This window comes from Marmota flaviventris, chromosome 9 (genome assembly GCF_047511675.1).
Source record: "Marmota flaviventris isolate mMarFla1 chromosome 9, mMarFla1.hap1, whole genome shotgun sequence".
NCBI classification, from domain to species: Eukaryota; Metazoa; Chordata; class Mammalia; order Rodentia; family Sciuridae; genus Marmota; species Marmota flaviventris.
In genome coordinates this window covers 53,805,170-53,818,474 of record NC_092506.1, presented here as the reverse complement: position 1 = coordinate 53,818,474, position 13,305 = coordinate 53,805,170, and the positions used below count along the sequence as shown (strand labels likewise).

General features: G+C 41.6%; 1 protein-coding gene across 1 annotated transcript in view; it reads right to left on the bottom strand.

The window, feature by feature from the left end:
* Scube2 (signal peptide, CUB domain and EGF like domain containing 2) overlaps positions 1-13,305 on the bottom strand; it is a 74,779-nt gene that overhangs the window by 20,142 nt on the left and 41,332 nt on the right. The gene's annotated exons all lie outside the window — the stretch shown is intronic.

The following is a 13,305-nucleotide window of genomic DNA, read 5'->3' as shown; positions in this document are numbered from 1 at the left end:
AGCGCAAAGGGGAGGGAGGGGAAAAATGGTGAAAGGGGGTAGGAATGACATAGATTACCCTAAGTACATATATGAAGACAAAATGGTGTGAAAATACTTTGTGCACAATCAGTGACTTGAAAAATTGTGCTCTATATGTAATATGAAATGAATTGCATTTCTGCCATCATGTATAACAAATTAGGGTAAATAAATAATAATAATAAATAAAATCTGTGAAAGAAAATGGAAATTTTAAAAAAACCTATGCTGCTAATTGTATTTCTGATGTTTTTAGTTAAGGCTTTACAGCTTATTGTAGTGCATGGATATTAAGAAAATGTACCAAATCTGGCTCCCTAACATATTAGTCAAACATCATCCTTGTACCTATCAAAAAAGCCTTTCCAGCTGGGTGTGTTTGCATGAGCCTGTAATCCCAGCTCCTTAGAAATCTGAAGCAGGAGAATTATAAGTTTGAGGCCAACCTGGGCAACTTAGTGAGACACATACACACACACACACACACACACACACACACATATACATGTGGCCTTTCTAATAGTTAATACTTGTTAGTACTTGGAATATATCTGACACCATACCAAAAGTTTTATACACATTATCTCATTTATCCCTCAACACAACCTAAAAGTGTTATCATTAGCTCCATTTTACAGAAACACAGACTTAGGGAGGTTAAATAATTTGGTCAAGGTCCCACTCCTAATTTGTGAAGATCAAGAGCTTCAAGTTTAAGGGAGAAAAAGGTTATTTAACCAAAGTGCAGACTAAAACACAATTCAAAACTTTGTCAAAAATCCTCTAAAGTTTTAGGAGAATTTGGAATTTGGAACAAACACTCTCTTTTCAACAAGCTGCCAAGAAATGGTGGCAATGGGGGGAATCACATAATAAAGTTAGTTATTATATCTCTTATATGTCTATAAAAAGGAAAATCTCTTTTCATCCTATCCTACAAAAACGATTTGCACATGCCATATTAGGGTTAAACATGGCAAAGTTGTCTATAATCAGTCATAAAAATGTTTTCATTACTCATTCCATAATCTTAAAAAAAAGGCTTTGGATCTTAGTTAGCAAAAATATACCATATTTCAAATAATTTTTCTACAATTAAATGCAATCCATCAACAAAGTCCACCTACTATTAAATTTCAATGCTTTTTTTGTATTGCTTAGATTTTCTTTTATAATATTTATATATCATTTTTATATGATTTCATGATTTTTTTCAGTACCGTGGATTGAAGCCAGGACCTTGTACATGCAGGGCAAGTACTCTAACCACTGAGTACCTCCCCAATCCTTTTTATTTTTTATGTTGAGACAGGATTTCACCAAGTTGCTGATGCTAGTCTCACACTTGCAATCCTCCTGCTCCAGCTTCCTGAGCAGCTAGGATTACAAGCATGCACCACCATGCACACCACTTTTTTTTTTTTTTTAATTAAAAAAATAACAATGAATCTATCCCTTCTTTTTTTGGCAAAAAAAAATTATAATGAGCAGAGGCATATCCATGTCTATAATTCCTGACTTATTTTCTAAATGCCCTCTGGATAATGGTTTCAGCCAAGTCCCATGAAAAGTCAGGCTGAATTATGTACTAGGAATTCACAACATGCCATACTGTGTCCCACCTGACTATCCTAGCGTCTATAATGGGCCAGTAAAGGAAAGAATAACTTCTTCACAGCTCTCATGAGCCAAAGTGTCACAAAGATTGGCAGAAAATAAATAAAGGCTTTCCAGAACCCCTCTAACCTAGCCATATTCATTTAGGGAAGCCCATATGGACCCCCGTGGTGACCACAACCCCAGCAGCAGTCTGCTCCATCATGGTTCCTGTGGCAGAAAACAGATCCCTTTCACCTGTGGCTAAACCGGGACATGGTTCTCACTGACTGAGTCACTGGATGGGCTCCTGCTGGTCTAGGTGTCTACCTCCTTGGGACTTGGTAGCCCCCTCCCCAAAGACTTTTCAAGGCTTCATTTTGAGAGGTCTCACAATATTCCACATCTGTTGCGATTTCTTAACTGATCAAAGGACAGAGAAATGCCCTCTGGGGTACCCTATGGAAAAGAGGGCACCTTCTTTTTCCTCACAGTGAAAGGCCTGCTTCACGTGAACAACCCCCTGTTGTCAGTCACAATTTCCATTTTCCCTCCAGAGAAAAAGATCCATGGAAATAATTCAAGCCAAGTGCTTCCAGACAGATTTGTTTCTTTCACAAGGTAAAAATGGTTAAATGCTAAAAATTGACTCTGATTGTTGGGAAGGGATGCCTGGAAACAGCTTTTTGCAAATGTGCTAGAGATCTGGCCTCAATCACACGACCCAGTTGCTTCTTCCTTGTCCTCAGCAGCCAGCTTGTGTTGCTGCCCCAGACAAAGGCGTCAATTGCCTCCAGAACACTTCACTATCAGAGCAGAGCTTTTGTGCATCTTCAGTGACCATTAAAACCCCATTCTCAAATCCTACACAGATGTTTTCTCCCCCTCTTTAAAAAAAAAATACGAGAAAGCTTTTCTGATGCAAAAGGCAGAGACCAGCGGGATGAGGATTAATGGCGACAAAGAGACCTAAAGGCCTGCCCTCTTTTCAGTACTGTGGCCTTTGAGTATTTCAGGCTATGGACAAACACTATGGTCTCTCTGTGGCTAAGATGGTGAACCTAATAAAAGAGGTCACTCTCCAGCATCTCACTGTTTTCTTAAGAATCACGCTTTGACTTCTGAAGGAGAGCCACAAGCAGCCCACAAGGATTCCCAGGGTGTCCTGGGGCTGCTGCTTTGTCCCAGCTCAGAGGTGATGGTGCCCCAGGCAGTCCTGTGGCCTCAGGATTCTGACTTGAGCCCCCTTTAAATGAGTGCCCTGGGATAACAGGGACAGCAACTCCTTGGGCTGAGGGACTGATTTCTCATTATTCAGAGTCTTGGCATGTACTCAGGTTTGCCATCTGAAAATCTTCTTACAGATGGGGCAGAGAAACGAGCCCAGCTTGACGCCTTCCTTGCTGGGTTCCCAAGTATGCACCATGCTCTCTTCAGGCCTAGTTAACTGGACCTGAAATTTCACTTCCTTTAGAGTGTCCTCGATTTAAATAATTATCCAAAGATTTACACTTTTCTCTTTTTTCACGTGGTTAAATCTCCTTGGGATTTCATCTGTTGTTCCTATAAAGATTCATTCACGCATTCATTCAATAAATACTCAATGTGCTGGGTAACGCTCCAGGAGCTGGGGATATAGCAGAGAAGATGACAAACCCTGTCTTAACGGGGATCTCATTCTTGTGAAGAAAATAGACAATAAAGAGGCAAATAAATGAACATACAGTAGAATGCCAAGCAGTGGTGTGACGAAGAAAGGAAAAAGGGTAGAGAGAGCGATGGGAAGGGAGTTTCCATGTGCGTCATTCAGAAGGATGGCCATGACGGACCTTTCTGGGCAGAGACCAGAATGGAATGAGGGAAACAGCCTTGCAGTGGGATTACCCAAGAGTGGAGGCCTGTGGCATAGGAACACCATGAAAGGAGCAAGGTAATGGGAGATAGATAGGTCTTAAAAGGCAAGCAAGGGCCAGATCATTCCCTTGAAGTTCTTGAAGGCCACAATAAGGCAATTAGGCCTTACTCAATGTGTGCTGGAGGTTCTGAATGGGGAAGCCATGCGGTGCAATGTGATTTATGTCTTCTTCTTCTTCCTCTTCTTCTTCCTCCTCCTCCTCTTCCTCCTCCTCCTCCTCCTTCTCCTCTTCCTCTTCTCCTTCTTCCTCTTCTCCTTCTTCTCCTCCTTTTCCTTCTCCTTCTCCTTCCATTGAATGCAGGGGCACATTACCACTAAGCTACATTCCCAGCACTTTTCATTTTTTATTTTGAGTCAGTGTCTCACTAAGTTGCTGAGACTGGTCTTGAACTTGAGATCCTCCTGCCTCAGTCTCCTAAGTCACTGGGATTACAGATGTGCACCATCACACCCAGCTTGATTTATGTTTTTCAGTCATCTATGGCTGCTGCATATAGAAAAGACTGAGGGCAAACAAAGGGAAGAATATTCAGAGACTATGATGACAGACTGGAAGAAAGAAGGTGATTTGCCACAGATTAAAAAAAAACAGGACAAAACAGCTAGATTCAGGATAAGCATCTGAAGCTGACAGAAGTTCCAGTGGACTGGGTGAGGAGAGACGTCAGGAAGATGTTGAGGTTTTTGGTTTCAGAAACTGGATAAAAAGAGGTGTCATTTACTGAGGGGAGGAAGAGACAAGTTTGATTTGGGAAGGAAGAAAGAGGAAACACTGAGATAGAGCTGCCTGTTGGCCATCTGAGTATTAAGACTGAGAAGGCACTGGCCAGATGGTGGTCTCTGAGGTGGACACTACACCTCAGGGCTTTACAAGATGATCCACTAGAATGGGCAAAATGGCCTCAAAGCATGTTAATTTTTACTTAATAGATAAGAAGCACTCCACGTACTGGGTAAGTATGTGGTGTGAGACTGACCCCTCGCTCAGCTGGTGTCTCCCTGGGACAGGACACAGGTTAAGATGAAAAGTCTCCAAGAGAGATGAGCAGGGGGCAAAGATACTGACTGATTCACGTCTTTCTATATACTGAGAAGAATTACAATGTAACTGTGCCTGGTTGGATTTATTGATTACATTATCTAGTTTCAACTAAAGTAAACATCATAAAGTAATAAAAAGCAGTTCCAAAGATTTCTATAAGGATCACCTGCACCAAAGGTATATCCACCATGCAAGCATGTGTGGCAACAGGAAAGTGCTAGGGTGACACTTATACTCTCAGCACCTGCTCAAACCATATCATGAGATACAGACAGTAACAATTCAGTAGATAAAACAAGAGTTCACCTAAGGGCTTGGATTGTGGCTCAGTGGTACAGCACTCACCTAGAATATGCAAGGCCCTGGGTTCGATCCTCAGCACCACATTAAATAAATAAATAGATAGATAGATAAATAAACAAATAAATGTATTGTGTCCAACTACAACTAAAAAATTAAAAAATATTTTTAAAAAAGAGTTCACCCAAAGCACTAGCAATGAACAAAAAAAAAAAAAAATAGATTTAGGAATGCTACTATTAGCAACAAATCTTGCCAAATCATAGAGTGTACCTTAAGAAGCTAGCCAGTTATTTTTCAATTGTGTCTAATCTTTGTCTGGTTCTATATTTTATTGTACGTAAATATATTAGCCAATAGTGCAAGTATAATTTATAAATAAGTAAACGTTCATTTAAGAGTGTGTGTTCTAAAATGTTCAATCCTTCTGGGATAGAGAAGTCTATAATTAAAAATAGAAATAAGCCTGGTGAGGACACTTTGGGAGTCACCAGCATTTAATGATATTTAAAGCTGCAGCACTGGATGAGGTCAGCTAGGAGAACATGAAGCTAGAGGAGGGGAACAGGCGCTGAGCCCTGGGACACCTGGTGCTTAGAGAACAGAAATAGGAGAGGAACCAGCATCCAACATGGAAAGGAAGCAGCCAGTAAGGTAAGGAGAACCAGAAGTATGTGGTGTCCACACAGAAAAGAGATTCCAGGCAAAGGGAGGAATCAAGAGGGTCAGACAGCCTGTCTGCAATGGGGGCAGGGAATTAGCAAGCAGATTTAGCAACATGGTGGTCATTAGAAATCTTAGAAAAAGCAGTTTCAGTGTAAAGGTTGTGATGAAAACCAGACTGAGGAAAAAGTGGGAGGTAAAGGAGTGTAGTACAACTCTTTTCAAAGAGTTTTGTTCTGGCTGGTCATGGTGGCGCACACCTGTAATCCCGATGGCTCAGGAAGCTGAGGCAGGAGGATCTCCAGGCTGATCAAAGTCAGTCTCAGAAATTTCAGCAAGACCCTAAGCAACTCAGGGAGACCCTGTCTCTAAATAAAATACAAAAATTAAAAAATAGGGCTGGAGATGTGGCTCAGTGGTTGAGTGCCCCTGGGTTCAGTCCCTGATACACAAAAAAAAAATTTTTTTTTTTTTTTTTTTTTTTTTTTTTGTTCTATAGGAAGACAAAGAAATGAGGTTGGGTCTGGTGACAAGCATAAGGTCAACAGACAGTTTGATTTAGGGACAGGATTTCAGTCTATGTGCTATTGGAAATGACCTAGTAGAGAAGGAGAACTCTGAGACTGGGCAGTGGGGACAAGGCAGCAACGTGCTTCTGAAGTTGAGAGGGATTGGACTCCAGTACCCAAGTGGAAGAGATGGCCTTAGATGGGAGCATGGGCCAACCACTCACTTTAACCGGAGGGACACTGGAGTGCTTGTGCACAGATGCAGGATGGAGGGCTGATCTGGACGTGAAGCGATGAAGTTATTTTCCCATGAAAAAAGCATCTCTACTCTTCCCTGCTTCTGGGTTTGTCCTCTCTCCCTCCCCCCACCTTTCCCTCCCCCCCCCCTTTGGTACCAGTGATTGACCACTGAGTAACATTCCCAGTCCCTTTTATTTTTTTATTTTGAGACAGAGTCTCGCTAAGTTGCTGAGGTTGACTTTGAACTTCCTGCCTCAGCCTCTCGAGCTGCTGGGGTAACAGGTTTGTGCCACTGAGCCCTGCCGGGTTTTCTCTTTTTATCAATGGCATCTCTCCTTTACGTGTCACCAAGGCTCAGACCTACACCTAGTCCTGCCTTCTCTCCTCACTGAACCATCACTGAGCTGGAGCATCCTGCATATGTGGCCCCCGGCCCCTGGAGCCTCATTCCCAGGCACTCATGGCTAGCTCCTCCCCATCTCTCACTTAAACTACTGTGATGACCTTCCACCTAGTTCCTTGCTTTCTGTTCCTCCTGCCTCGGCCCTTTACACCCGCAATTAGATTCTCTTCCCAAGATGTTTCCCGGATGGCTTTACTCCCTGGCTCAAAACCTTGCAGTCTTGACTCCCTGCATTTCTCTCTGTTTCTTTGACTCATGTTCAGTCTTTAGCTTCCTTTTCTGTGTCTGAGCTTTCATCCTTTCTTATGCTCTCTCAAGAGGCTGTTTTCCTCTGCTTCTCCCATAAATCTCTTCTGATTATTTCTTCCCCAGTGATCTCATTCATCTGACCATTCAACCAACCAGGCCTCCTGCATATGAAACAGGGCTGGGTGGGATGAGAGACATATGGGATGCGAGTGGCAGGATCAGAGGCCAAGTCAGAAACCTCTGAACTCACCTACACTCTCCTCTCTGCTGCCCCTGATCCATGTGATCACCAAAGGCAGCTTTCCTCCTGAATGTTCCTTTAACTCAAAGCCTTTTCTCTATACCTTCTTGATCTCAATATCTTTAATGTGGTACCTTCCAAAGTCCCCAAATTGGTCCTTAAGCCTGTAAGTTTTGTCCCCTACAATAGAGCAAGAAGACCTTCCAGGAATACACAAATGACCTGGACATTTCCTGATTAAATAAATGCTCCAAGGGCATCACATCACCTAAACAAAGCGGAGCCTCCTTACCAACACATCCAAGGTCTCCCATGACTTCCGCCTGGCCTAGTTGCCCACCACATCCTACCTGGCACTTGTGGGTAGTAATATCAATGTGTTTATTCTTCTTTGTGCACAGCTTACTCTCCCTCATTTCCTAAGGCTGTGCCTTTGCCTGAAAATGCCTCCCTATTTATACATAACCAGTGCATCCTTCAAAACTGAACTTAGGCTCTCTCTTTTGGGGGAAGGTTTCTTTAATCCTTAGCTGGGGGTGCTAAGTGAAACTTGAGGGATGGTGTCATATTTATCCAGGTCTCCTTAGTCCCACCACAGAGCTGGCCCATGGAGGGTTTCATCTGAGCACATTTATGAGGGATAATCTTAGGGCACAGGGTATACTCAGGAGAGGTGAGTATTCAATTTGAGAGAGTTAGGAATATAGGCTCTTGAGACAGATCTGAGTTAGAATCCTACCTTTGTCACTTATTTGCTGGGTGATGTTGGGTAAAATGCTAACCTTCATGAGGTAATATATGTAAAGTACTTAGCACGGTACTGAGCACATTATAAGTGCTCAACATTTTACTAAATTATGTTTTAAAAATCTTTCTAATTAAAAAAATTCCTACTAAGTCTGTGATAAATATTATTAAATATTTATGGTCTATTATTGGTCTATATTGCTTATATAGATTTTCTTTTCCTTAATTTAAACAAAAAAATTCTATCTCTGTGATTCCAAATGATTTCTCAATTTTGAAAAAACTAAGAATAAAATTCCCAGCTCATTCCTACCTCAGGCCCTTTGCATCTACTAGTCCTTCCCTAATCTAAGGAGCTCCCCATCCCTTTCAGAGCTTTGCATGCCATCTCCTCACACATCCTCATGGACAGCACCCCTTCCATCCCTCCAAACCTCTCAGTTTTATTATCTTCACAGCACATAAACTTCTGGAATTATTTCCTTTCTTTACTTTTTAATTTCCATCTCCCTCTATTGGCATGTGAACTTCATACAAACTGGCCTCTTGCTCGTTACGTTCTCACAGCTTCATCTCAAGCACATCGAGCGAATGGAGTGGAGCCTCAATAAGTCCTAGCTGAATTAACTTTTCTCAATTGCTGCAGAGGAAAGCTACTGCTAGTAAAAACTGAATTGAACTTTCCTATTCTCTCAAGAACCCAGGCACTGAAATACTTCCCAGTTCACCAGTTGCCTGTATTCTCTTAAAAATCTCAGCAAGTTTTAAGAAGTCAAATACAAAAATAGGCCTATTATCAAGTCTATTTCTTAAAAAGTTTTTCCTTTAGCTGACGTCATGAAAGTATAATGCTGGGTCACTGTTAATTTTTCTTTAGGCATGAAGGACTTCATATAGTCCTGTATGGAGCTTAAGAAATTTGTTCCTTGTAGAATATAATTGCTTTTCTTTTCTTTTTCACCATCTTACTAAAATGGATCACAGATGGTCCAAAAGTCACTTGCAGAGTGGGTTGCTTCCAAAGTCCCCAAATACCAAATTAATAAAAAGACTTTACTATGTTCAAATGACAATAAGAAAGTCTTCAATTTTGTCAGAAGTTATTTCCTTTGATGTAACTTGGGACTTTAAAATTTTATTTTTTAAAAGGCTATTGGAAAGTCAAACAAGTCAATGGAAAAATAAACAAAGACTATGGATGTTCTGAGAAAAAGAAATACAAATGACTAGACCTAAGACAGCAGGCTCAGTCTTACTAATAATCAAAGAAAAACAAGTTTAAATGCCTTTATTATTTTTATACACACTCAGACACAATACTGGAGGGAACAGTACATTGGTTTTTTTTTTGGAGGGTAATTTGGCAGTTATCTATTATTATTAATAGATAATTATTATTATCTATTATTGTTTTAAATATGCATATTATTTTTTTAATAGGGGAATTTTTATACCTTTATTTTATTTATTTATTTTCATGTGGTGCTGCATATCAAACCCAGTGCCTCACACATGATAGGCAAGTGCTCTACCACTGAGCTACAACCTCAGCCCCAAATATGCATGTTCTTTGACCTGGCAATTGTACTTCTGCAAGTCTGTCCTTCAGGAATGTCAACATGTGTACAAAAAAGGGTATTCACAGAAGCACTGTTTGTGTAAAAAAAAAAAAAAAAAAAAAGAAATAAGTTTAGTGTCCACCAATAGGAGCAAAGCTAACAAATACTGTTGTTTTAAGACAGATATAAACTAGAAACCATTAAAAGAAATGATGTAGCTTCCATGCTGGCACAGAAAGATGCCTGTGATGTATTCTATAGTTAAAAACAACATGTAGCAGTATTCAAATTGTATTGTTATATTTTTAAATATGTTTATTCACACATAAACCCATTTTCTACACAGCAGCCAAAGTTATATTTCCAAATGTAAGTCAAAACACTGTTACTGCTCTACACAAAGCCTCTGACTGGCTTCCTTCCTCCCTCAGATTCAGAGTTGGAGTCCTCACTCATTTCTGGTCCCCACCCCACCCACCCCCCCCCGCCCCCGCCCCCGCCCCTGCCCCTGCCCCTGCCCCTGCCCCTGCCAAGCTCCAGGCCTCTGCTCCTGCTCTGACATAATTGCTCTGCCTCCCTCCCTCTGCTCTCATCTCCCTTGGCTTCCCTCCAGTTCCTCTGAGTGCTTCACTCGCTGTTCTCTTTGCCCAGAACTCTCCTCTTCTCCATGTCCCCATAGCTTGCTTCATCCTATCCTTTGCATTTCTGCTCAAATGACACTTTGCAATGAGGCCTTCACTGACCACAGTCAGCATTTGGGGAAAATGAGTTCCTTTTCATCCCTCACTTTGCCTGAGTACCTTCTATTGCACTCCCCAGCCAGCCTGCTCTCTGCACCCTTGTCACCATCTGCTGCATGCTGTATGTCTACGTTCATGGGTTGGCTGCCTGTCTCCCCCTCCAGAACTGTAAACTTCATGAGGGCTGAGATTTTTACTTATATTTTTCATTGCTGGATTCTGGCACCTAAAGTGGTACCTGACACACAGGAAGAGCTGAGTAAATATTTATTGGGGGACTGCATAAAATTTCATTTTCATATGTACATAAAAACAAACGAGAAAAAACACATAGCAAATTATAACACTGATCGATGCTGGGAAGTGGGATGGGCAGCTGTGGGGAAAACTTTCATCTTTACTATATGTATTTCTGTACCACTTGGAACATGTAGCACTTTTAAAATTAAAACTAAATTAAGGGGCTTGGGGTGTGGCTCAGTGGTAGAGCGCTTGCTTAGCATGCGTGAGGCACCAGGTTTGATTCTCAGCACCACACATAAATAAGTAAAAAATAAAGGTCCACCAAAAACTATATAAAATAAAATAAAAATAAATAAATAAACTAAATTGAAATATCTTAACAGATAAACAATAATTCCATTTCTCCTTCCAGGTCATTCAAAACACTTTTGGGGAGGCTTTAACATCATTTGAACATGTTGTCCAAGGGTTCGTATGTTGACATTTAATCTCCATTGTGACATACTAAGAGAGTGCAAAGTTAAACCAACTGAAACATTTAAAGGTGAGATCTTTGGGAAGTGACCAGGATTAGATAAGTTGGAGCCCTCTGATGGAACTGGTGGATTTATAAGAAGAAGGAGTAGTGCCAGCTACACAGAAGGCCAAGGCTCAGGACAGAGATCAGAACACACACACACACACACACACACACACACACACACACACACACACAAAATGCCATGTACCTGCTGGGTAAAAATCTTTTCTAATTAACACATTCAACCTTTCTTTGTATCTATTCCTTCCTCTAGCAGACAGAAGAAAAGAAGGAATGCCAGTAATTCCTTATGCAAGAGGGGGAAAGTAGGGCTGATGGAATCTTCAACATTGCTTTCTGACAAGGTGGCAAAGATTTGATCTCATGTAGGCTACAAAATTCATGCAATTTTAGAGGGAGCTTGAGATAAGCCACACTGTCTCTCTTAGGAACAAATGACAACCAAATTTAGCATGACAACCAAATTTAGCGTGGCATCTCAGGGGCACCTTCACACACCACAAGAGAGACAAAACCCTCTACAGTATCCTTCACAGGTTGTCATGATCATGAGGCCTCTGTTAACTCCTGCCCCTATCCTTGGTTTAGTTCCCAGAAGCATACCATACCCATGATAGTATTAGTAATGGTCTCCCTGGGGAGTTGGTCCACCTGCCCTTTATAATAGTTTTCCTACATTCTTAACAGACCATGAAGGCTCCCTGGTGAGCCCACAGGCTTACCCCAACAGGAGAGTTAGTGGGGAGAGGGGTGCAGTTTAGTTCTGAGAGGTCAAGAAGAGGCCCAGCTTGCCCACCCCAAGTTTCTTCACTCACCCTAAAAAGTAGGGAGGCAAAGCCAACCTTCACCACTATTTTGGCATGGAAACTGGAGCTCTTGGGATTTAAAATTAGAATAAATCAACCAGATGGGTTATATTTACTTTCTTTTTCTTCTTTCTTCTTAAAAGAATCAGCTGGAGTAAAAGTCAGAGGTCTCTGGGAACCAGCCCCTTGTGAACAGTTACACTTGATTTTCACCAAGTTTTGGCAAAGGAACAGATTGGAGCTGTGGTGCTGTTGTTGACAGTTTGGCTGGGCTCAGCTTTGGTTATTCACAAACCCTAACTTATTACATCTTACCTAAGCTGCAGTTCTCAGGCCTCATGATTCTACTGACACTTTAAAAAAAAAAAAAAAAAAAAAAAAAATATATATATATATATATATATATGGTTGTAGTTGGGCACAATACCTTTTTAATTTATTTTTATGTGGTGCTGAGGATCGAACCCAGGGCCTTGCACGTGCTAAGCAAGCGCTCTACTGCTGAGCCACAACCCCAGTCCCTATTGACAATTTTAGAAAGAATATCTATTTACTTTGAGGAGGCTGACTATTGAACTCCACCTTATTTGGAACCAGAGCACAGACTTTCGAATTAGACCACCAATGGGATCTTCAGCAAGAGAAGAGCTTCAGGCTGTTCACCTATTAAACCTGGCAGGGTTACTATGAGGATTAAATGAGATAATGGAGACACAGGGCTCAGTGTTGTGCTTGCTAATAGAACTCAATAAATTGCCATTACTACTATAAAGTGAGACTCCATTTTTCCCTATTTAAGACTTTTCAAGTAGAGTCTCCCCTGGAGACTGGCCTGGAACAGCCTCTGACAACAAAAACATTTTAAAACTGATCACTGTGGAACCTTTTGCTAGATTTATCAGAAGAACTGAAAGTTTGTCAAAGTTAATCCTCAAACATATCACAGAACAACAACATACCACAGAACTGACACTCCTAGGAGCCTTGTGCAGAAGCTCAGGACTCTCACAAGGCAGCAGGGTGGCCCTAGCTTTGCCTCTGTACAAGACTATGGACAGGAGTTTGTTCCCTGCTACCAGCAATCAAGCCAGAGAGAAGTGCCTTTAGGAAGTGATGACAGAATGGAGTATGAAAAAGGCTCTGGGGTGCCTCACACCCCAGTCCTGCCCCAGCCAGGGAACAGGGCTCTAAAAAATAAAAATAAAAAGTACAAAGAAGATCCCTTGGGGATTTAAAGGGCAGCATCCTTCCTATAAATCCTGACTCTTTCTTTTTGTCCCTCAGTTCAACAGTGACTTCAGTCCCCACCACAAGCTAGGCATGGTGCCAGGTGCCAGGGAAAGAGGTGAGCAACACTAACTCAGCCCCCAGGGAGCTCCAGGTCTCATAGGCAGGACAGCACTAGCATGACAGGTACCAGATGAGAAAGGGCTTCCAAAGGCGTTCTATGAGCCCAGAGAAGGAAGGATGGCCCAGATTCCCCACTGGTT